General features: G+C 44.1%; 1 protein-coding gene across 11 annotated transcripts in view; it reads right to left on the minus strand.

The window, feature by feature from the left end:
- RIPOR2 (RHO family interacting cell polarization regulator 2) overlaps positions 1–22,356 on the minus strand; it is a 216,588-nt gene that overhangs the window by 80,763 nt on the left and 113,469 nt on the right. For 2 of the 11 annotated variants that reach the window (XM_070584176.1, XM_070584182.1), the window contains exon 1: positions 5,482–5,725. The exons of 7 other annotated variants lie outside the window; for them this stretch is intronic. The gene's annotated coding sequence lies outside the window, so the exon portion shown is untranslated. Of the gene's footprint in view, positions 1–5,481; positions 5,726–5,756; positions 6,075–22,356 lie in introns of those variants that run through there. 2 more of the 11 variants (XM_070584179.1, XM_070584181.1) reach the window with 2 other exon arrangements.

Consider the following 22,356-nt stretch of genomic DNA (forward strand, 5'->3'; position numbering starts at 1 on the left):
CTGACCATAGGCAGCCCCGTTCTGGAGGCAGTAGCTTCTCAAAGCAGCGGGCAGCTTCTTGATTATTGACCAGGTTGTGGCTCCACTAGTCGCCCCTTTTCCTATGTGACTTTCAAAGTTGTTCTGGAAAGCTCAACCTGGAATGGGTTTCCTTGGCCTTCCTGACCCAATAATTTCATAAGCCATTTGATTTTATAGCCTTTCTGCTGAGTGGCTTCTGTTGTCTGCAATTGAACCCTGATGTATGTTCTCAGGGCTATATCCCTGTGTGTGTCCATCTCTCTCTTCTCTTTTTTTTTTGAGGAAGATTAGCCCTGAGCTAACATCTGCTGCCAATCCTCCTCTTTTTTGCTGAGGAAAACTGGCCCTGAGCTAACATCCATGTCCATCTTCCTCTACTTTATATGTGGGACGCCTACACAGCCTGGCTTGCCAAGCGGTGCCATGTCTGCACCTGGGATCCGAACTGGTGAACCCCGGGCCACCGAAGCAGAACATGCGCTCTTAACTGCTGCGCCACCCAGCCTGCCCCCATCTCTCTCTTTTCTAAGCTCCATTTATTTCTATCACCAACACAATAGTAAATTAGATTAGAACTTGGGAAGATATGGATCATTTCAAAGTGGCTAAATGCTCCCAATAGCCTTATAAACTAAAAGTATGGCACTGCCATTCAAGAGTTACCAGCTCGTAGTTATCCTGGAATCTTCATTTAGGGCAGTTAACTTGGACCTCCGCATATCGGCAGGGCACCCAGTGTGGGTCACATTAATTAGAAGGTAGACTGTCACAGTTAAGGCCAAGACCAGGTCACTCCAGGCCTTCATATGTAGCAGAAAGTGCAGGAGTCAAATGCTATACTGGGAATAACCTTTTGGGAGTTGCACTAGCTCCAGGAAACTGTCATTTCGAATTTATTCCTCCTATGAAGAGAAGGAAAAAAGAGTGTGCTCTTTGTGTCACCCACACTGCTTTTGTATTTCTTAGGTACCCTCCCCCATCCTGCCCATGCCTTCCTTCAAAAGTCCTCTGAGAAGACAAGGACAGAAGGAGACAAGCTTGAAGAGAATGGAGTCATTGTTCCTTCAGTTCCTTCCTGAGCAATTTGCTTGAGGAGGGAAGGATCACTTCCGGGGCTAGAAGTGAAGGCCAATAGCATTAAATGCAAAAGATAAGTGACATATACAAGAGAGAGTCACAAGACATAGTTTTTCTGTACACAGGTTGTTTTTTGGTATGGTCACTGCCAGCCTTGTTTCAGCACCATCATCATTATTAATAACCTTATTTCATCATCCTTCCCATTGACCTTTCTTGCCAGGCATGCCTCCTCATTCTCCTGAACTTTCCTACCTGTGGTCTTGATCTTAAATCTAGGTCACAAGCAGTTAGTCAATATTGATGCCTACTATTTGCTAGGCAGATGCAAGTCCTGAGGACACAGGAATGAACAAAACAGACCCTCTGAGCCCTCAGGCAACTTAAAATCTTCCCAGTCTTCTCTGGTAAGCTCTCCCTTTTCCCTTCCATTTATCTGTAATCTTACAATAGGCACATGAATGAAATCTACACGAACGAAGCCTTCACTGATCACTCCCATCACAGCTTCCTTCGCCTTCTCCCTTCTCTGACCTCCCATAGCCCTTCTTTCTAGGGTGACCATATAACTTATTGTCCAAATCGGAACACTTCCGAGAGAAAGGGGGTGCTATTAATAATTATGCAGCAACAAGATGTACACAGGGCAAACCAAGACGCATGTGGACAGCACACTGTCCAGCACGACTGGGTTCATCCTACTTCTCTGCCAGACTATGCACTTGCTAGAAGGTATAATCAATATCTTTCACTTTTATATTGAATGAAAAATCTAACTAGTTGCTCAGTCAACATGGGCTTAAGCTGAAAAGAATTAGTACTCCTCAAAATTAAATAACGATGAGGACTTGGACTTCCAATCCACCTCAGAAATAAAAATGACTGTTAATCACTTTATTATATTTTAGAATGCTAAGCAGTGTGAAAAATATTCCCTTTGTCTAAGACTCGTCCTTCCTTGGTCTGGCAGACAGCTCATTTTGATCTCCTGGAACACAACATAGAAATATTGCACCTCATTTGCTTTCACTGTTGAAAAAAAATCTAATTTCCTTTTTAATTAGTGTAGTGAACGTGTGAAAACATTCATCTGCACACAGTACTCATCAGTGTCACATAAACAATGCACAATAAAATAAATTGGAGCGGCTTCTTTTCCTGATGGTGTCCAGGGTTTCCTCTGAGGGAGGGCAACCCAGGATGGGGCCATGTATAAAATGATCTTTTCTAGATGGTCTGCCATACTCTGAGAAAAACATCGATTATTTTCAGGGAACATTTCCAACTAAAGTGGGATGAATGTACTGTGACCAACCAGAGAAGAGCTTGGTGGCCTCAGAGAGGAGATACAAACGGGGAAGAGGATGTGTGGGTGTTTCCATATTAATTCATTCTTGAATTACACGTGTTGAGTGATTTTGTTCAGTTGAATTGACTTGAAGGCTTCCGTGTGCACATTGGTGAGGTTTTCATTTTCAGGGGAAATGTTGTCTTGAGAAACGGCCTACGAGGAAATGATTTTGAAAGTGGAAAGAAATGAAACCAAAGGAGGGTTCCTTCCAGATGAAAAGGCACATACTCATAATCGTTTTCCTTTTCTGAACAGATCTTTCTAAGAATCGCATTGTGGGGTGTTTACATGACAATGGCTTTATAACACCATTCCACATCTAGGTTTGCCTTTGGGGAACCAATTATGTGCTGTTGGCCTATCTGTACCTCCTCTCCCCACCCCTACTCCCAATTCCCTTCCTTCATTGTCTGTTTTCAGCTGGTATTCTTTTCTGGTTGAATGGCCACAAACACAAGCTGTCTATCTCCTCTAGCTCCTGGAGTTCAGCTTGGCAGATGAAAATAACCTTGGTAAAGGAGCTGTTCACAAGCACGAGGCCCTGCTCAGGCCACCAGGGCAGAGGAAGCCCAAGTGGAAAGTCAAATCTGCCATTGCCCCAGGAGCACCCATTGTGTAAATAAAACGGACTCTCACTTCTACCACCACTTCCTCCCAAGAAATGCAAGAAACTGGTTTTAGACTTCTGACTTCTTTTCATAATGAAAACAAGACAGCTTTTTATTTTTCTCCCTAAACCATTGAATGCAATGGACAGTAAAATGAAACACTGGCTTGCAAACTCATCAGCCCAAGGGACTATTGTTTGCCTGATCCGACCGTTTAACATGAAATGTGCAAGCTGCGCAGCTCACTCGCCACAACTGCTTTGTCTGTGTGTTAGTCCCTCGACACCCAGGGGTGAGCCAATAATCTGTGAATTAAACCAAAATATAACAGAGAATTGACTTGGTAACATTTAGAAGTGGGCATGTGGTTGGTATCACAGCTGGGCTGTGGGGTTTTACCATAGTAGGGACGTTTCCATTTAGTGACTCAGGTTTAGGGTGGGATACCTGGCAGTCATCAGCAGGGTCCCAAGTCAACGGACTTCAACACTAAAGAGTGAAATTTCTATGTGAGTTTAGCTACCAACATCTATAGACATAAATACCTCCTTTCCAGCCACCCCCCACCCCGGCCTTCTCCAGATCATCCTTGAAAGGGGATGGGTTCCTTTTCTGCTGGAAATAATTTTACCCTGCAGTCAACAAAAGGAAGGTGAGCCATTTCTGGAATTCGTGTTTGGGTACTCAGAATTCTATGCAAGTCCCTAATGTGTGCTTCCAGGTTTTCTTCTTTCTAGCTTGGTATTTCTTTACATTTATACTGAAGATAAAATATTCAAAGCAAAATCTCACATTGGAGTGTCAGAGGAAGAGAGAAGCAACAGCAATTGGGGGTCTTCTGGAAAAGCAACACATGCGGAATGTTTTTACTAAACAGGGTCTCCAGTGTTCGGGGTTTCAGATGTTTGCAGGCAGCAGATTTTTGGACAGAGAAATGCATTACCTTCCTGGGAAGAACCGTGATTTAGCAGCATCTCAACTGAAGGGGGACAGGGGCACAGGAGGCTGACCCTGAGGGCTGGGGCTGGGAGGAAGTGGTGAAGAGTGGGGAGGCCCTTTCCTCTAGCTGCTGTTACCCTGAGTAGACACACCCCTGTAATTTGTTCCTACAGAAAGAGGATAGCCTCCTAATTAACCACTGGAGAATAGCCTGATGATCCTGGTTCTTAGAGAGTCCATGGCTGATAACCTCTGCTTGTGACAGCAGCTAAAACACACTTTGATGGAGAAACAATGGGGGTAGAAGGTGGGTGTTAGTGGGCAAACTCAGAGGCTGGTCCAAAAAGGCTGGAGGAGCAAGAGGAAGAGGGGAAATAAGCGAATAGGAATACCGGGGTCGGGGTGGCAAGGAGGGGAGGAACATTCTCAGAGCCAGATAAATCCAACAGAACACGAAAAGGAAGAAAAGACTGTGTGTCAGATAACAAAGGGGCGAATGCTCACACAAGATGCCCAGCCCAGTCCCATAGAGAAGGCCAAGCACAATTTCTTCAGGATTGGGGGTAAGGATTCATCACAGTCCTAGAATTTCAACCAAGTGCATGGATATGAGTGTGGAGGAAGCAGGGAGCAGGGATGAAAGGCAGCCCGGATATTTTCTAAGACCATCACGATCATCTCCCCCCCCCCCCTCCCCAAAGCTTAAACATTTCCTCTCAGTCACTCAATCAACACCTAGGTATCTCCAGGATAAGAACCTTTCAGGCTGCCAATCTCCCCTCTGGACCCGCCCCCCCCCCCCAACACAATCAGCCTGGTTCTCTTTTCCACTCGCTCTCTTGCTCCTGAAGAAGCTGTCACTTCGCACCACACACTTGCCCAGCGCTTCTGCCACCTTAACATCTGGATGGCTTCCGCTTGTCAAATTTCAAACTGCACCTACTCCCTTCTAAAATGAAGGTTCTCTATCTGCCCCCCACTACCCTGGAGGTGGGCGATGGGAGGTTATAATCTCGCGGTAACAGAGTTGCAGATGCTTCCCTTTTCCAGACCCCTCCCAAGCCACAGAAACTTGCAGGGGTGCTCCTGTCCTCAGGTGCATCGCCCCTCCCCCATCCTTCCAGACACAGGTCGGCATCAGTGCAACACATTTCTCCTTCTTGACCCTCTTCCCAGTTGTCATCTCTCCCCACCCTACACCGCCACTTTGGAATTCAGACAAGCAGGGAAAAGACTGGTTCATAGCCAAGCTCAATCTGAGCAGCCTGGAGGCAGGTTAAGACCCTGGAGACCGCGATCATGGACCTGAGCTGGACTCCCCATAGGCGATAAGAGCGCTGGAAGTCATTCGGGGCCAGCCGGCCACCCAGGAGCCCCTTCCGAGGGCGCTTGGCACCCCCCATCCCCAGGGCACCGATCATCGGGCCATGGCGCCCCCACCCCAGAAAAGTCCCAGCTCCCAGGGCACTGCCGTGGGCTCCTTACCATCTTTCGGCCAGTCCCTCCACTCTCCCGGGCATCCCTCAGTTCTGCCTACAAAAGCGCGTGCGCCCCTTTCGCTCAGCAACTTCGCATCTCTGTGCTGTGGGCATCAGATAGTGAGCCCCCAGAGGCAGAGGAAGCCGAGGACCCTCCAGTCTCAATGGCTCCCGTACACGCAACGCTCTTTCAAGTTGAGGACACCCCTCAGCACACAGACCTCATCCGGGTTGTAAGCAACATCAGAAGCAAAAAAGGAACAAATAAAAAGGTGCACGTACCTAAAGACGCAGGCTCCTTGTCATGACACGGGGCCACTTGGGGCTCTCGGGCATATAATAGCCTCCGTACCAATGCAATGCCCCGGCTGCCCGCACCTCCGGCTTTGCAGACAGCCTGAGCTCGCTCACTTGGGTGAAGGGACAAAGGGCTGCGGGCAGTCGTCGGGTGCCCGCGCCGGGTCCCCAGCGCCGGCTGCCCTCCCGCGTGCGCTCGCGGCGGCGGCGGCGCGGGGTGAAGTTGCGGGGCGGGCGGGCGCGGGCGGAGGAGCGCGGAGCGCGGGGCGGGCGGAACGGCGGGGAGCGGGCCGAGGGGAGGCGCGGCCGCGGGGCGGGCGGCGTCACTCGTGCAGGGAGGGGAGAGCTGAGGAGACGGCTGCCTGTCAGCTACTTCAGCCCAACTCCCGGAGGCTGCGCTTCGGTGTCTGCCTCCAGCTGATCGCGGGCACGCCGAGCTCCTCTGCAAGAGCTGGTGCTGCCACTTTGGAGTGATCAGTGGAATTCGCGCCGCCGGGGGGATGGAGACCGTTGGAGGGAGAGGGCAGGGAAACCAGGCGAGGCAAGGAAAGGCCCTTCCAAATAACTTTTGGGATTTCGAATAGAAGCTGTGCATTGAAAACAATGTGGCAGGGGCGGGGGTGGCAAAAGGGGGCAGAGGTGGGGTGTGTGTGTGTGCGTGTGTGTGGTGGGGTAGGGTGAAGTTGGTTGCTCACAGCAAGGGTTGTGTTGGAAAGCCGTCCTGCGGAGGTCTGCTTTGTATGAGCACTCCACTCCACTCTGTATGGGCAATCCTTTGTAAGGGCTTATGGGCAGAGAGATCACATAAACGATGGGAGAAACAGAGTTGTTTTTTTATTTTGTTTTGGCGGATTTGAACTATACATAAAGCTTTCCTTTAGAATAGTGTGGGTCTGTCTGACAGGCAGAAACATTCCATAAAAGGAGTCTTTTGGAGTGGAAAATGTATGAGACTAGGAATCTGCAAGGACCCTGAGACAGGGTCTCTGCCTCCCTCCTTAAACAGGGAATTCCTGCTATGCCTGTTGCTTTATCTGCAAAGCCACTGTACTGAATAAATTGTGTATTTAGAATATCTTAAATAGAATGTACTGCAAGGTGAATCCCCTTCCCCAACTTGGGATTCAGTCACTTTGTGAGAGAATTAGTAAGAATCAATGAGCTTAGACATTGACCAGAAGGGAACATCCTAGGAGACTGTGTCAACGTGGAAAACACTCACATCCAGTTGCGGTAAGGAAACTGTATCCTCAGCCCTGGAATATGAGCAGCCAAAACCATAGCTTAGTCAACTCTGTCATAAGCCACCTAAGGATACAATAATAGGAGCAAAGAGTGCTTGATGCCAGAAAGGACACCCAAGAGTAAGCACTGGGCACCGCGTCTCTTAGACCATGAAGGGCAGCCGGAGCAGTGAGTGCCTGGATAATCTGAGCCCTTCATTACAGCTAGATTTTTCCAGACACCCACTTCCCTCTGTCCTTCTTCCAGCATACAAAATAGTTTCTGACAGTATTCAGTCTTCCCATATAGAGACATTCCTCCGGAGGAGAAAATGTGTTGACCATATGACATGAACATTCCAATCTGTCTGGCAAGTTAGTCTTCGTGTGTTTTCAATTTTGGTTATTCTGGTCAATGCTTGAGTCCCTAGTGAGTCTGGTCGACTTCTTGAGCCAATCCTTACAATGCTGAACACACCAGTTTATTGACTATCTTCTTAAATCTTAGGTTCTGGAGCACATACTTTACAAGCCTTGTATCCTTTATTCCTGACTATAATCCTGTAGTTGATATTATGATTTCCATTTCATGGATGGGAAAACCAAGATTCAAGAGAGTTAATGGGATTCATCCAAGGTGACACAATTTAATCGACTTTAGATACACGTGCAAATACTGGTTTTTGGCACCTGCAAAACATGGGCCATGGTGGCCCTACTAGCCTCGCTGTCCTGGATGCTCACTCTTCTCTCCAGTCTGGACCTAGGATCATCCCAGTTGTATCTCTGTTGATACCTGCCAGTGGAGCCCAGGTTTCTTGGGTGTTTCCTTCCTCTACCCGCTTTCTCATGTCCTTTTACCTCTCTGATGATGCCCCAGTTCTTTCCAGGGTAAATAAATCTGATAGTCACAAAGATCTGAACTGCTGCAAGTTTCCCACAGCATCCCTTTGCCTCTTGGCAGCCACTAAAATGGGCATAAATAAAACTGCTATTGGAACATTCATTCGTACAGTAAGTGTTTGTGGAGAAGTGAGGAAGGGACAGGGTATAAAAGAAAGAGCACTCGCCCCCACTCAAAGATTTTACAACTTCCATGGAGATAAAAAGACTAACAGTGTGGGAGCTGAATGATATTGTTTAAGACCATGGTAAACTAGATCACAAGGCAAAGAAGCCTTAAGTCAAATGACACACTCCCTCTCCCCTCCAAAAGTAAGCAAAATCAGCAGGAGAGAGTGGATGGAACCTGGATACTGCCCTTAAAGATAGAAGTGGGCAAGTGAAAGGCGAGACAGTTCTAAAGGCAGCCTGGGGCACTTTACAGAGGACTAAATGGGGTTCCAGGGATGGTGTGCAAAAAAACACCTTAGATGGCATTCAAGGCCTGCCACAGTGGGGTCTCATGTACTCATTCAGGGCTTTGAGTCATGTTCACATGCTAAAGATTCCCAGATTTACGTCTCCAACTCAGAACTCTCCTCTAAGGTCAGATATCCAAGTATCTATCTAAATTCCCATTTATTTCTTGCAGGTCAATTCTTGATTCTCTTTCCTATATACCAAACCTGGTCTTCCCCTATATTCAACCATTTTGGTAAAATAAATGGCAACAATATCCAACCAGTTGCTAGAGGGCCAGAAATCTGGAAGTCATCACTGATTCCTCCTATTCCTTTACCTCCCACACTCCATTCATCAAGAAGACCTGTTGACTTTGTCTCCAAGACACTTATCAGTCCTGGTTCTCTCTCTCCAGCTCTACTACCATCACCCTTCCCTAACATCCTTCATCTCCGGCATGTAGCCCTTATCTCCTTGCCTCCACTTTGTCTTTCCCTAAAATCCATTCTCCACTATGGCAGGCCAACTTTAAGATGGTCCTCAATGATTCCTCCCTCTTGGAATTCACCCGCTTGTGTAACCCCTTCCCCATGAGTGTGGGATGGCCTAGTGACTTACTTCTAACCAATAGAATATGGAAAATGTGCTCAGATGTCACTTTTGTGATTAGATTAAAAGATTTTGATTTCCATCTAGTCAGATAGAAATCTCTCCCTTGCTGGCTTTGATGAAGCAAGCTGCCATGTTGGAGGAGCCCACGTGACAAGGAACTGAAGCCTTCTGTCCAATAGTTCACAAGGAACTGACTGAATCCTGCCAACAACCATGTGAGCTTGAAAGTGGATCTTTCCTTAGTTGAGCCTTCAGATGAGATCCCAGCCCTGGCTGACGCTTGACTGTAGCCTGGGGAGAGACCTGAAGCTAAGCTGTGCCTGGACTCCTGCCCATGTGTCAATCTTACTTGAAAATACCCTCGGTACAAATGATAACTATTATTTCAACAAGATATTATTTCAGTTCGGGTGCCAGGCACTCTGCTAAGGGCCGGAGACACAGAGATAAACACGCAAGTCGTGCAATCCGTCTCGTGGAGCCTCGTGGTGAGCATGGCTGTGAAGAACTGGGGGGGATGCTATGGAAGAGGAAGCATTGTGGGTGCTATGGGAACTGTGATTATTTTTGGTCTCGTAAATCAGGGTGTTTGCACTTCAGCAGCACTGTCATGGTCTCTTTCAATTAATTTTATCCTGCTCTTCTCTCATGGGCATTTTTTTAAATTGAGGTCAATTGGTTTATAACATTATAAAATTTCAGGTGTACATCATTATATTTTGACTTCCGTATAGACCGCATCATTCATAGGCATTTTTAAGGCCTGCTTTTAAATGCCACCCTGCTTGTTCTTTCCACCACTAATCAATTCTAGTAAATACACAATTCATCAGAAGGAAGCAGAAGAGCATCCGAAATCCAACCAATTTAATTCCTGATTGAGAGCTTCAGATATTTAATACAGAATTCAGAACATGCCTAAAGAGCCACTGCCAAGTGAAGCTGAGGCTCTTATTGGAAGGTTCCAGAGGTTTGGTAGTATCTAGTGACCCCTATCCATTTATACGTCTATATATTCCTTCTGCCTATGATGCCGGTGCATTCTGGCTTTTTATTCTCGGTCTAGTTGACTAGTCCTGGAGAGAGAGAGCCAGATAAAACTGAGATCTAATCTCTCTTCATAACTATATGTTTAATCTCCATGTGGAGAGCAGATCTAACACCCTGATTTTGAAATTCTTTCTCTACTCTTATGACCTACCACTATAGGCATTTGGCCACCCAAATGCATGGCCACATCATGGCTTGGAATGCTGCCAGTTCTAAGATTCTTGAACTCCTTTCTCATACTGTAACTCTTTATCCTCCACCTTGTTCACATCTACTGAATTCTGCATTTGCTGCTCTAACCAATCTTTCTCTATTTCTCTTTCAGACAAATTTTCTAATTTATGGAGTGCATAAGAATCACTCTGGGAAGGAGTTTAAAATGCAGATTTTTCAAGTCACCCTCCTCTCCCATTCTAATTCAGTCATTTTAACAAGCACACCAATGGTTCTGGTACAGTTGTCTCAGAACGCACTTTGGGAAACACTGGTCTGGAAAGGGTCCAAACAGGTGCCCAGCCCCGTTGGCACTACAGTGTGGTTTAGAAGCATTTTCGGCTGCGCCCCCACCACTCAGCAATACCAGCCTAAGCTCTGGCTCTTCCTAGTACGCTCGGTGTCCAGGAAACAGCCCTGGAAAGAGTCTTGGACTTTGAGTTGAGACACTTGGGTTCTATTTTGGTTCTGCCAATAGAAAGCTCAGGGCCAATCTTGACCTTTGTGATCTCAGTGTCCTCACCTGTCAAATGAAGGGTTTGGACAAGTTGATCGCTACGGTTCCTTTTGGCTCTAACATTTGACAGTTCCGGCTTCCACCTTTTTGCTCAGGCCATTTCCACTTCTGGAAATTTTGTGCTGAGAATTGCCCATCACTTTTTCTCCTACCTCTGATGTTTGTCTCTAAAAATCCTGCCTAGCCTATAAAGCCCTGTTCAAACACTACCTCCTTCATGAAGCCTTCCTTGGCCCTCCATGCTCTACCTGTGTCCCCTGAACACAGAGCCACACATCCCTTCTTTCTGTCATAGATATTTGGTACACTTCTCATTAGTTTATGAGCTCCTTGATGTCAGGAACTATGCATAATGCCACTTACAGTATTGTAAACTCTGTATTAATAAGAGCAGAGGATAGTCAATAAATATTGACTAAATTTAGAGGAATGAGAGCATACAGTGCCCCTGCTGGCTTCTGTCACTTTTTCCCCTGGAAAAGAGCATAATAAGCCTGAGTTTATTGACATCACAGCCGCACCTACAGAAGTGTTTCAACCTGACAAATGGCAGCTGGGTCTTGCTTACTGCTTTCTGAACTGCTGAGAGCAAGACCCCATTTTCCTTTGCCTGTGTCTGGGACTGGCGATAAGGTCCTCAAGGGAGCAGACATCCCAGGCTGTTGTTTCCTTACCATTGTCACACATATCTGCTTGCACAATGGGAAACTTGTTTGGCCATCCCTCTTGGCATTTTAGTTGTCCCAGAAACGAAGGTCTCAGGAGTGCTGAAATCAAGCCTATGCACTTGGGAAGATTATCGCAATCCTAAACTCCACCTCCACCCCCAATTCTAGTTTCTGCACCAAGTGACCTGGAAGGCGGCATGGGTAGAAGATAGCAAAATGTTCGAAGCTGATGGGAAATAAAATATGCCCTAAATGTAGCAGACAATCCCTGTCTATCCAGAAACTTGAGATTGGATTTCTCATACATTATCATTATATTACATGTAGAGGACATTTTCTGTAATAACATAATTTAGACCAGCAGTTCCCAAGTTTTTTGTCTCAAGACCCATTACGCAATAACATAATTGAGACGAACCATTTGATAGGATATATATATATATATTATATATATAAACATGTTTATGTATATTTTATAGGAATTGTTATTATGTTATATAGGAAAGACATATTCTAGACTAAACCCGTTTATATTTTTAAAAATTATTGAGGACCTTAGGGATCTTCTGAAAGAGTCTTGGAAACTTCAGGGGTCTTCAGACCACATTTTGAGAACCTCTGATCTAGATTGACAAACATTTGTCAGGACATTAACTTTACAAATTCCCATAGCTATGAACCCATAGACTGAAGGTAAACAGTATAAATTTAATTCAATAAATATTATTGCACAAAGATATTAAAATGAGTATAATTCAAAATGAATGTAGAAGTGATTGGAAACTATCAATACGGATGTGTAAACACAATGCTAAGTGCTTGATATGTAGGCATTTTTTAGGACACTAAATTGATTTTCACTTCATAATAAATCCCTTCCCTTTCTTTCATTATCAGGGGAAACATAAGAGATTTGTCTGTAAGGTTCTCCAAGGTGATTTATTTATGATGTGACCCCAGGCCCGATCCAGTTCCTGGCTTGCAGGTTATCCCATGTTGCCCCTTCCTGTCTGTTCTCCACCTTTCTCTCTCTTGCCCTCTGCTCTGGGGGCTCCCCTGTAGGGACCACAAAATGGCTACCCTGCCCTGTGATGTCCAGTTGGGTTTGACCAATGGGTAGCCGCAACAGGAGATAGGAAAAAGGGAAGGGAGTGAGGTGAGGATATTAATTCCCAGGCTTCTCCCTGTGAGGTCATGTTGGGCTGGCTGTGTCCCTTCATAAGAGATGCCTGCTCCCATCCAGGCAGCCCTCGCTGCACAGCTCTCTTTCCTTGTAGGTCCTAGCAACCTCCTCTTCTCCCCTCCTTTGGACTCAGCAGTGGCGCTGGCCCACAACACTCTGCCTACACCTTTGTAAGTCATCTCTTTGTAAATAAATGTTTCTTGAATTATTCTAATTTGAGGGAGCCAATAGTTTCCTAATAGTGTCTTGACTGACACACGTTAATAATCACCTATTGATTATTGAAAAAATTTTAAATCTGCTTTTATCCATTCATATTTTAAAACTATTTCTTCTTTTGGTAACTCCTTTAATTATTTTCATTTCTCTTTCAATTTTAGGCCAGAGGTGTTGTTGCACATAATCTTGTTTAATTCCTTACCTTCTTGCTGCTCCCAACTATGTAAAAATTTTTCCAAAGTTGATCCCTCCCTAATTCATAAAGGAGATGGTCAACTTCAGGGGGTGATTTTAAAATGGAGGAATGACAGGCCTAGAAGTTCTATTACTTAAAACTTTGTCACTGGTTGTTAATCTTCACCATCTTCCTGGGCATTATTCTGGTGTCCAGTTCACATCTGAAACGTCTCTGTGAGGTTAAAGGAGCCGTTACTAGGATTTAAGCAAAGCTAGATAGTATGAAGGCAGCTTAGAACACAGGGGAAAAATTCTGAAGCCATGACTGAGGCTCCTCCTGGCTGCACACTCTTTTCCTCTCTGCAGCAGCTCTCATAGCCCGGCTCCTGGGCTGTGAATCCATCTGTGTGTTGAAAAGGCCCGTGCCTCCTCTGCAGGGCCTGGAAACCATTCGATATCTGCGATAAGTTCAGAGTCTAGTGTCTCTTTCCTTCCTAAATCACCCTTTCACAGTCCACACCTCCCCCTACTAACATACATTTTATACAAAATCGGGATGCTGGGTACAAGCTCCATCCCCTTGGGCCCTGCACACTTTCACTTTGCAGAGGTGAAAGTGGAAATCTGACTCTTGCAGCATGGCTTGCTCAACCCACAAAGCCTTCTTTGGGAGCAGGATCCACTCTCTGGCCCCATCTCCCCTCTTTCCTTCTCTGCTCGCACATAGACCACGTTGCTGGCAGCTTCAGAGAGGAGCTGTGACAATGGGACAGAGCTCTGTCACCCTCCATAATTAGCCAGGCAAGCAAGGCTGCTGTAATATCACTACATAGACAGTGTTCTTGCACCTAATAAATTATTCACGCCACCAAAGTGTAATCGGCTGTCACGTTCAAAATAGGTCGTTCACGCGGAGGCTGCTGGAGATGAAAATTTCACAGCCATGGTAACAAATCCGAGTGCTTTGGTTTAAGCAGATCTCTAATGAAAGAGGCTTCTCCAAGCAATCTCCTATTAAATATCTTTCATTGAATCCCAGTTATGTTTTCATTAGCGGCAGCAGGAAGAGGCTGAAACAGCTGTCTGTTGGCAGGCATGAGAGTTGGGGGAGGGAAAGCTGTATTTCAGTCTCTTCCTTCTCTGGCCCTTCCTCAATGAGTCTCAAGGGGCCACTTGAGGAAGATAAATGTGAACACCTGCTCTTGTTTGTTGTCTGCTCCCCAAACGGTGGCCAAGTCAGACTGAGGCTATAACCACTGGGCACTTGCAGGGTTTAGAAGAGCGAATGTACACAGGCCTCTCTGAGAAGGGCCTCTCAGCCCTGGGAGCTGCATTCAGAGAGGAATTCAAGTTCAACAGCTGTAGGCCATGTGCTCCTGCATTTCATACCCTAATTCACAGACGTTCGGGCCTCTTCAGCACTCAGAACACACTTGCCCTCTTGTCAGCATAGACATATTATTCAACTCAAGTGCCTGGTGGAATACAAATATTTGACTGGCTATTTCAGTGTTTGGAGAGGTACTGGTGTGTTAATATGTTCTTTTAGTGGTTTTTGAGGATACGGAAGACTGTTTTACAGGCAGAAGAACAATTTTTCCTAGAATTACAATAAAGGGAAGTGATTGAAGACATAACTTGTGGGATTTGAATAAAAGCCAATGTGCTGGTTCTTGACTGTTAAATGGATGGACATGTGACTGAGGAAGGCTGATAAATCTCCTCAGCAATGGGATTGACCCCTTGCCTGCCTTCTATTAGGAAGATAAGACCAAAAACCTCTTTAGGTCTTTTCCAGTTGAGAGGCTATGGATGTACAGCCTTGGAGCAAAAGGGCAAGAAATGCAAGCATTTTATCATGGTGGGCATAGCACCAAGTGCAGGAGGCCATGTACAGACAGAGAGTTCTTGGATACGTTTCCACGATTATCATATTTATCATCATAGTGCCCCCAAGGATGTCAAGCTCTCTCCTTCACATGTTCATCTCCAAGAAACCTGCCTAGATTATTCCAGCCCTTCCCTTCTGATCTTTCTTTTCATCTCCCTTTAGCATTTGTGAATAGTATGTGTTGCATTTTTGAACTTCTGGCCTTATGGAACAGCCCGTATAGATTATATAGCCCAATTTCCACAACCTACAGATAAATCTATGAATAATTTTCACTTATATATATGCTGCTTTATCATCAACATTTCAACAGCTATTTCCTGAGTGCCCACTCTTCTGGGTACTTGGAGTGAGACTTCAAGAAGTCATCAACTATTTATACCTCTATTGTGAACCTAACTGTCCAAAACTGGACTCCTGATTACCCATCATGGCAATACTCCTCCCCATTCCCAAGCCTAATCCTCCAGCAGCCTTCCTCATCTCAATAAAGAGCAGCATCACCCTTTCAAATGCTTGGGCCAAAGCCGTGGAGTCACCCTTGGCGACTTTCCCCCCATTACCTCCAGAATTCAATCAGTATCAGGCCTGGTAAGGTCCCCATCAACTCTCTTCTGGATTATTGCAATACTTACTTAAGTGGCCTGCCTGCTGTTGCCTCTAATGCCCCATCTTTATTTTCAAGACATGAGTCAGAATGATCCTTTTGAAAGGCAAATCAGATTATGTCACTTGGCTGAAAACCCAGCAATGGCTCCCCATCTCTCACAGAGCAAAAACTCAAATCATTCCAATGGTCTATAAGGCTTTACAAGAGCTGGACCCCCCAAAAACCTCTTGGATCTCATCTTCTACAGCTCTCGGCCTTGCTTACCTTGAGCTGCAGTCACACTGGCCTTCTGGCTCTTTCTGGAACATTCTCCTCCAGACATCCAGGTCAGACCTGCAGTTCCTCCGAGCCTCTGGGTATTTGTCAGTAAAGTCTTCCCTGAACACGGTGCCCTAGTCTTCTCATCCTGCACTTAATTTTTCTCCATAACACTTCTCTCCATCTGATACATCATATTTTTACTTGTCTGTCTCCCTCCACTACAATATAACTTCACAAGGGCTGGGGCTTTGTTATAGTCACTGCTGATCCCAAGAGCTAAATAGAAATAACCCTAGCACATAGTAGACATTCAACAGATATTCTTTAAATAAATGAAAAAAATAAATCTTACATTCCTAAATAGTTCCTAAGCTCCTGAGGGGGCTGCATCTTCTAATTATGCTACTCCTTTCTAGAGGAGACTCATAAGTGCTCTCTCTAAGCATTTATGCAGAGAGTCTAAAGCTGACTCCTAACCAGGTAGAAATTGGTAGAAAGAATTCCTATACCTAACTCTTACACATCCTGTTAGGAAGAAAATGGTCTTTCTAAGACTGTGTCACATGTGCCCAGCCCTGGTCAGAATCAGCTCCCTGGAGTCACTTCTATCGCACAAGGAAATTCAGTTCCCTTCTGTTAAATTGACATGGCTCAAGAAAACGCAACCGCCTGCAGACGGAACTGTCTGGTACTGCCCTGTTTTTTGGCGTACTCATTTCTAAAGCTTTTTAAAAAAAATGTAGATATTTTTATGTATGTATAAATAAAATTGTGGTAAAATACATAAAAGATTTACTGTCTTAATAATTTTTAAGTGTACAGTTTAGTAGCATTAATTACATTCACATTGTTGTGCAACTTATCTCCAGAACTCTTTTCATCTTATAAAACTGAAACTCTGTGCCCATTAAACAGAAACTCCCCATTTCCCCCTCTCCCCAAGCCCCGACAAGCACCACTCTATTTTCTGTCTGTATGAATTTGATCATTCTAGATATTTTCTATAAATGAAACCCTACAGTATTTTTGTGTGTGAGATTGGCTTTTTTCACCTAGCTTAACGTCCTCAGGTTCATCCATGTTATAGCATGTGTCAGAATTTCCTTCCTTTCTAAGGGTGAATAATGTTTCATTGTATGTATATACCACATTTTGCTCACCCATCCATCTGTTGATGAGCACTTGGGGTGCTTCCCCCTTTTGGCTATTGTGAATAATGCTGCTCTGAACATGGGTATACAAATATCTCTTCAAGACCTTGCTTTCAATTCTTTTGAGTATATACCCAGAAGTGGAATTGCTGGATCCTATAGTAATTCTATTTTTAATTTTTTGAGGAACCACCATACTGTTCTCCACAGCAGCTGCACCATTTTATATTCTCACCAACGGTAGACAATGACTCCCTACCTCTGTTTAATAACAAGATATTTTTCCCTTCCAGCAGGTTAGAACTGATCAGAGATGTCTGATAGAGCTAAACATTCCTGTTCCTCCTAATACTTAGCAACCAGGAGCGGAGTGGCTCCCACTAATTGTGCACATGGCAGTGCTTTTCACTCTCTCCTTCGTGCCTGTTTTGAAAAGGTTTCCTTGTCCTCAAATTAGCATGCAGACTGAGTGGACACACACTGGTCTGCCTTTCGGACGAAGGGCAGTGGGCAAGAGCCAGCACTGTTTTGGAACGATCAAAGCTCTGCTAATCCCGTGTAATCTCCTAACATAAAGGTGATGTATTTCCGATTGTGGTTTCTTTGGGTGATGCCCCCCCGAGGCCTGGCACCATCACTCCTTGGTAAATTAGGAGACATGCTGTGTGTGTGTGGAAAAGCCAAGGAGATGGCCTTGAATCATGCACACACACCAGTCATTCCTTATGAGGAGGTCCAAGGGCTTCAGAATTCGGAGACAGACAGTAAAATGTGGAGGAGAGTCCTTTGAAATGATGCAGATATTTAAGGGGGAAGGACCTTCGACACCTCCTATGTGCTACCTTCTCTCACCGAATTCACTGATGGGCTGGGAGAAAAAGATCCTTAGTCTTTCTGTGTTTCTCCCTTACGTGATATTGCCTTTTCTGCCCTCCACCCCCTAACCCAGAGCATTCTGACTTTATTCTTCTCTTGGGCCACTAAGGTTTCATCATCCTTCCAGTTGGTATTACAGAACAATGTAATAAGGTAACATATATTCTCTTAAAAAGAATATTTCAATAACAATAAGAGGGGATGAAGCCCCTGTTAAATGGGGATTTAAAAATGATAAGACTCTCCCAGAAGATGTGAAAAGGGGAAGAGCTAGTGGGTGAGATGGTTAAGAAACTCCCAATGGCCTTAAGAGGCAAAATGATTTGGAAGTTTACGACCTAGACCAGGGGTTGGCAGGCTTTTTCTGTAAAGAGCCAGATAGCAAATATTTTAGGCTTTGGAGGCCAAGAGATAAAAACAAGGAAATTCTGTACTTACATATAACAAGAGAGAGAACAAAATTTCTCAAATTTTTTATTGACAAAATTAAAAATATAATAATAATTGAGCACTTTTTTTTTGTAATACCAGTCTACTAAGGAGAAGAATGGAATTCTTTTTCTTTGGGATAACACTTAACTGGAGTTCAAGGTTGGTGTTCTTCATCATCAAATTGATTGCAAATGTTCATCTGTAAAAACTTTTCTTATCTGGTAGACTGGACAAAAACAGGCAGTGGGCTGGGTTTGGCCTGCAGGCCACGGTTTGGCTACTCCTGCCTAGGCCAAGAGGAGGGCGGAGAGCCACTGACTCCCTGTGTGCGGTTCTCAGCGTTGCCTGGTGGGCTATAAGGGCACAGACATCTGTCCTTCTGGTGTATCGTCCATGTTAGGAAGATGCACAGGGCTTTTTTTCTGTCGTCTGTGCTGTAGTCCATCTTCTAAATAACAGGATGTGTTGTCTTCTCTCACCCACAAGATGATGCTCTGACCCATCATCAATTGTCATCCCAGGAGTGGGGAGGATTTGGGTTGGGTCATTCCTAGTGTACCCTGCCGCGGCTGGTACCATTTCTAACCTAACTGACAGTTATGTGCCTCAATCATAACTTTTATTGAATAGTGCTCAATAAATATTTGTTGATTAGTTCCCAGTGGGTTGATCCTATTAACTTGCTCTCTGCCCCATTTGTATCATGATTAAGCAACTGAGCTAATGTTTGTCCTCCTGTCTGTACATGTGGGTATACAGTAAACCTTTTACACACAAATACACGTAAACAGATTATCTTCAGGAGGTTTTATCATTGAAAAGCAATGGAACACACCACTAGAAGAGACGTCGTAGAGGCTTTGTTTAGAATCTTGATTATTGTCCTAAAATGCTGAAACATATATATAATTCAAATTTCAGTAGGTGCTCTCTTTAAATTAGAAATGCTTTAACATATCTTAAAGTCCAGCCTTTCTCAGATCACCTTTTTAAAAGAACTCTGTAAAGTGGTGATGGGGCAGGCAGTAACTGTGATGTGTTTACTGCAAGTAAATATTTACCCAGGAAATAGGGTCTGTATATTGTTAAAGATACTGTTAAAGATATGATTCATCACTTTCAGCATTTCTGACCAAGGCAAGGGGACTCCACAAGAAAACAACCATAGCGTATGTTACTGATACTGAAAGAATTTTCAGAGGGTTCTCAGATTGGTTAAAACAATAGAAAATAGGTAGGAAATCACACACTTATTCTGTGCCAAGCAATGGGGTTATTCTGAGTGCTGCCTTGTTCACATGGCGGAGATCAGACAGCAGCCAGGCTTGCTAATTCAGGAGCCAGAAGCACCTCTATATTTCCCAGGAAAGTATTTGAAGTGAGCACTCTCAATAGCTCTGTGCTAATCAGCTTATGTCTTTGTTAATCAAAGGCCAGGAGTAGAGGAGGGGAATTGTATAGATTTGGGAGGCTGGGACAGCTGAGAAAATCATAGTGAAATAATAACTGACATTTATATAGTACACCCTTAATGGTTTTCCATTATCTCATACATTTTCTGCTTTAACTTCACAGCAATTTTTTGAGGAGGTAACCACCACCACCACCATCACATCACCACCACACTGCCATCATCACTGCCACCATCACCATCCCCATCATCATTACTATCACCATTACCACCACCACTATTATCATCGCCATCATTGTCCTCATCTGGAAGGAGCAAAGTGAAACTTCTGAAAGGTTAGGTAGCTTGCCTAAAGTCAAACTACTAGTAAGTTGAACTAGGTCTTTTGAGTCCAAAAATTTTGTTCTTTCTACTATTTTACCTTCCCTCAGTTTGGAAATCTGAATGGTAAAAGTAAAAAATTTAAAACCAACGGTGGCTCCAGAATTTTCGTATGCAAAGTACTTAGCACAATATAGTCAGAAAAGATGTCTGGCTCTCCACTGGAAGCTGTTTGCACAGCAGGCATACAATTTTTTACTCAGATTGTAGAGTGCAGAATATTCAAAATAGCAATGTTTCTGAAAAAGCTTTTTTTTTTGGTTGAGGAAGATTAGCCCTGAGCTAACTGCTGCCAATCCTCCTCTTTTTTTTTTTTGCTGAGGAAGACTGGCTCTGAGCTAACATCCATGCCCATCTTCCTCTACTTTCTGTGTGGGACACCTACCGCAGCATGGTGTGCCAAGTGGTGCCATGTCCGCCCCCGGGATCCGAACTGGTGAACCCCAGGCTGCCAGAGCGGAACGTGCGCACTTAACCGCTGCGCCACTGGGCTGCCCCCTGAAAAAGCTTTTTATCATGCTTTATACTAAGATTTAAGATTTTAACTTATTTTTCCATTTTTAGAGATGCCAATGGAGATTAACAGAAGACTGAGGTGTGCCTTTCCCTAGTGACATCCTTGCTGCCCCCTCAGCATAGAAACTAGAAGTTGAAGGAGAAAAGTTTGTTTTTCCTACTATTTCATTCATGCAATTCTCTGGAAGTGGTTAAGAGTGCCTTCTACAAATCCTATCTGCATATTTGATTCTTCATCATGCTTTTCTCCAAAAACTATTCTATCAGTTCATTGTGCTGTTATAAATAGGAAGAAAAAGCCCACCATAGAAAATGTTTCCACATTTATTCCTTCTCAGAGTTTTCTAAATGCCAATTTATAGAGAAAAAAAATATATTCAACTGCTCAGCCAGCTGACTCCACGTGTGAACTGAAAGTCAAGTTATCTTCTTCCTGCTTCTTACTCTGAAGGGACAGTTTAGAATGAAGTCAAGAGGGAGAGCGACCAGCTGGCCTTCCTCTGTTGCTATTTGCGTTATATAGTACAAATATTTAAACTTTGAACTCCTAATGACCCAAAGACTAAGAAGGAAAAATTTGCAGTGAAAAGATGGCACCATAACTTCCCATTCCAGGAAGCAGCAACTTGTTCTTTCTCCTCTTTATTTTATTTAGAAATGATTATTTCCTAGGGTTAAACTTTGTAATACAGGAGAAGATGAAATACCCTCAGGATCTTTTCTCTGTTTACCAGGTTCTCTATTAATGAAACTCTTTACAAAGCTTGACACACGTGTTTTCTGTCTCCCTCAATCAGGAAAAGAGACACCTCCCCCCTCCAAAAGATCACATTTTCCTCACTTTTATATTTTAAGGTCCCAAATTTTTACTCTGTCTCCATCATCGATCTTTAAGTGTCTCCTGCCTGTTAAGCAAGCTGAGGCATGAAAAAGCATAAGATATGGAAAGTTCACATGTGAAAAAATGACAAGAATATAAATTATTATTAATTTGCCTTCTGGAGTGAAACTGGCCATTATATCTGCCTTTTGATTGCTATCTCTGCGTAGTTAAAGATCTTTGTCTTAGAAACATCTAAAAATGATCAAGTAGATTGTTTTTCTTGAAGAGAAATTCTAGATGACTGATGAGATATGCTCTGTCTAAACAGCACACAGTGAAGCGGTTTTTCAGCTTAAATGACTTGGTTTGGTCATCAACAGATCGAATACTAGAGATACTTGACAAATCTCTCCTTCACTCTGGGGTACAAAGATGAAATGGAGTCATCACCCTCCTGGTCAGCCAGGCTGACGTTTCAAACTCCCCAGAAACCAGTCCCCAACACAGCCTGGAACATACTGAATGTTGAGGAGGTACATGAACATTCAATATCTCACCAGCACCTGCATTTTTGGTTTCATTTTCTTTTCTCCATTGTCACTCGCTAGGACCAGTAGCTATTTTTTTGTCTTCCTCTCCAACTCTTCTCTGTCCTTCTTTTGATGCTTGAAACAGTCATTTCAATTTGATTCAACTAATACCTTTTCCTTCTCTAAAATCTGTTCTGAAATCAACTGAATTGTAAATATCTTAATGAAACATCATAGCTGTTTGGCAAACAATCAATAGGCAAAATTTAGCCATCCAAAACTAAATGAGAAGTTGAATAAGCCGACACTTGCTAAGCACAATAAAACATGCGAGGCATGGTGAACTGGATAAATCAGCCTTCTTTAGTAAATACATTGACTTACTGAGTAAGCGAAGTGACTTCTATCAAGGAGGAAGGGCAATGTTCCCAATGTATTTCACTCTTTTGGTCATAACAACTCTACATTCTTTTTCTTTAAAAAGATTTTTTTTTTTT

This window comes from Equus przewalskii, chromosome 19, assembly GCF_037783145.1.
Source record: "Equus przewalskii isolate Varuska chromosome 19, EquPr2, whole genome shotgun sequence".
In the NCBI taxonomy this organism is placed as follows: Eukaryota; Metazoa; Chordata; class Mammalia; order Perissodactyla; family Equidae; genus Equus; species Equus przewalskii.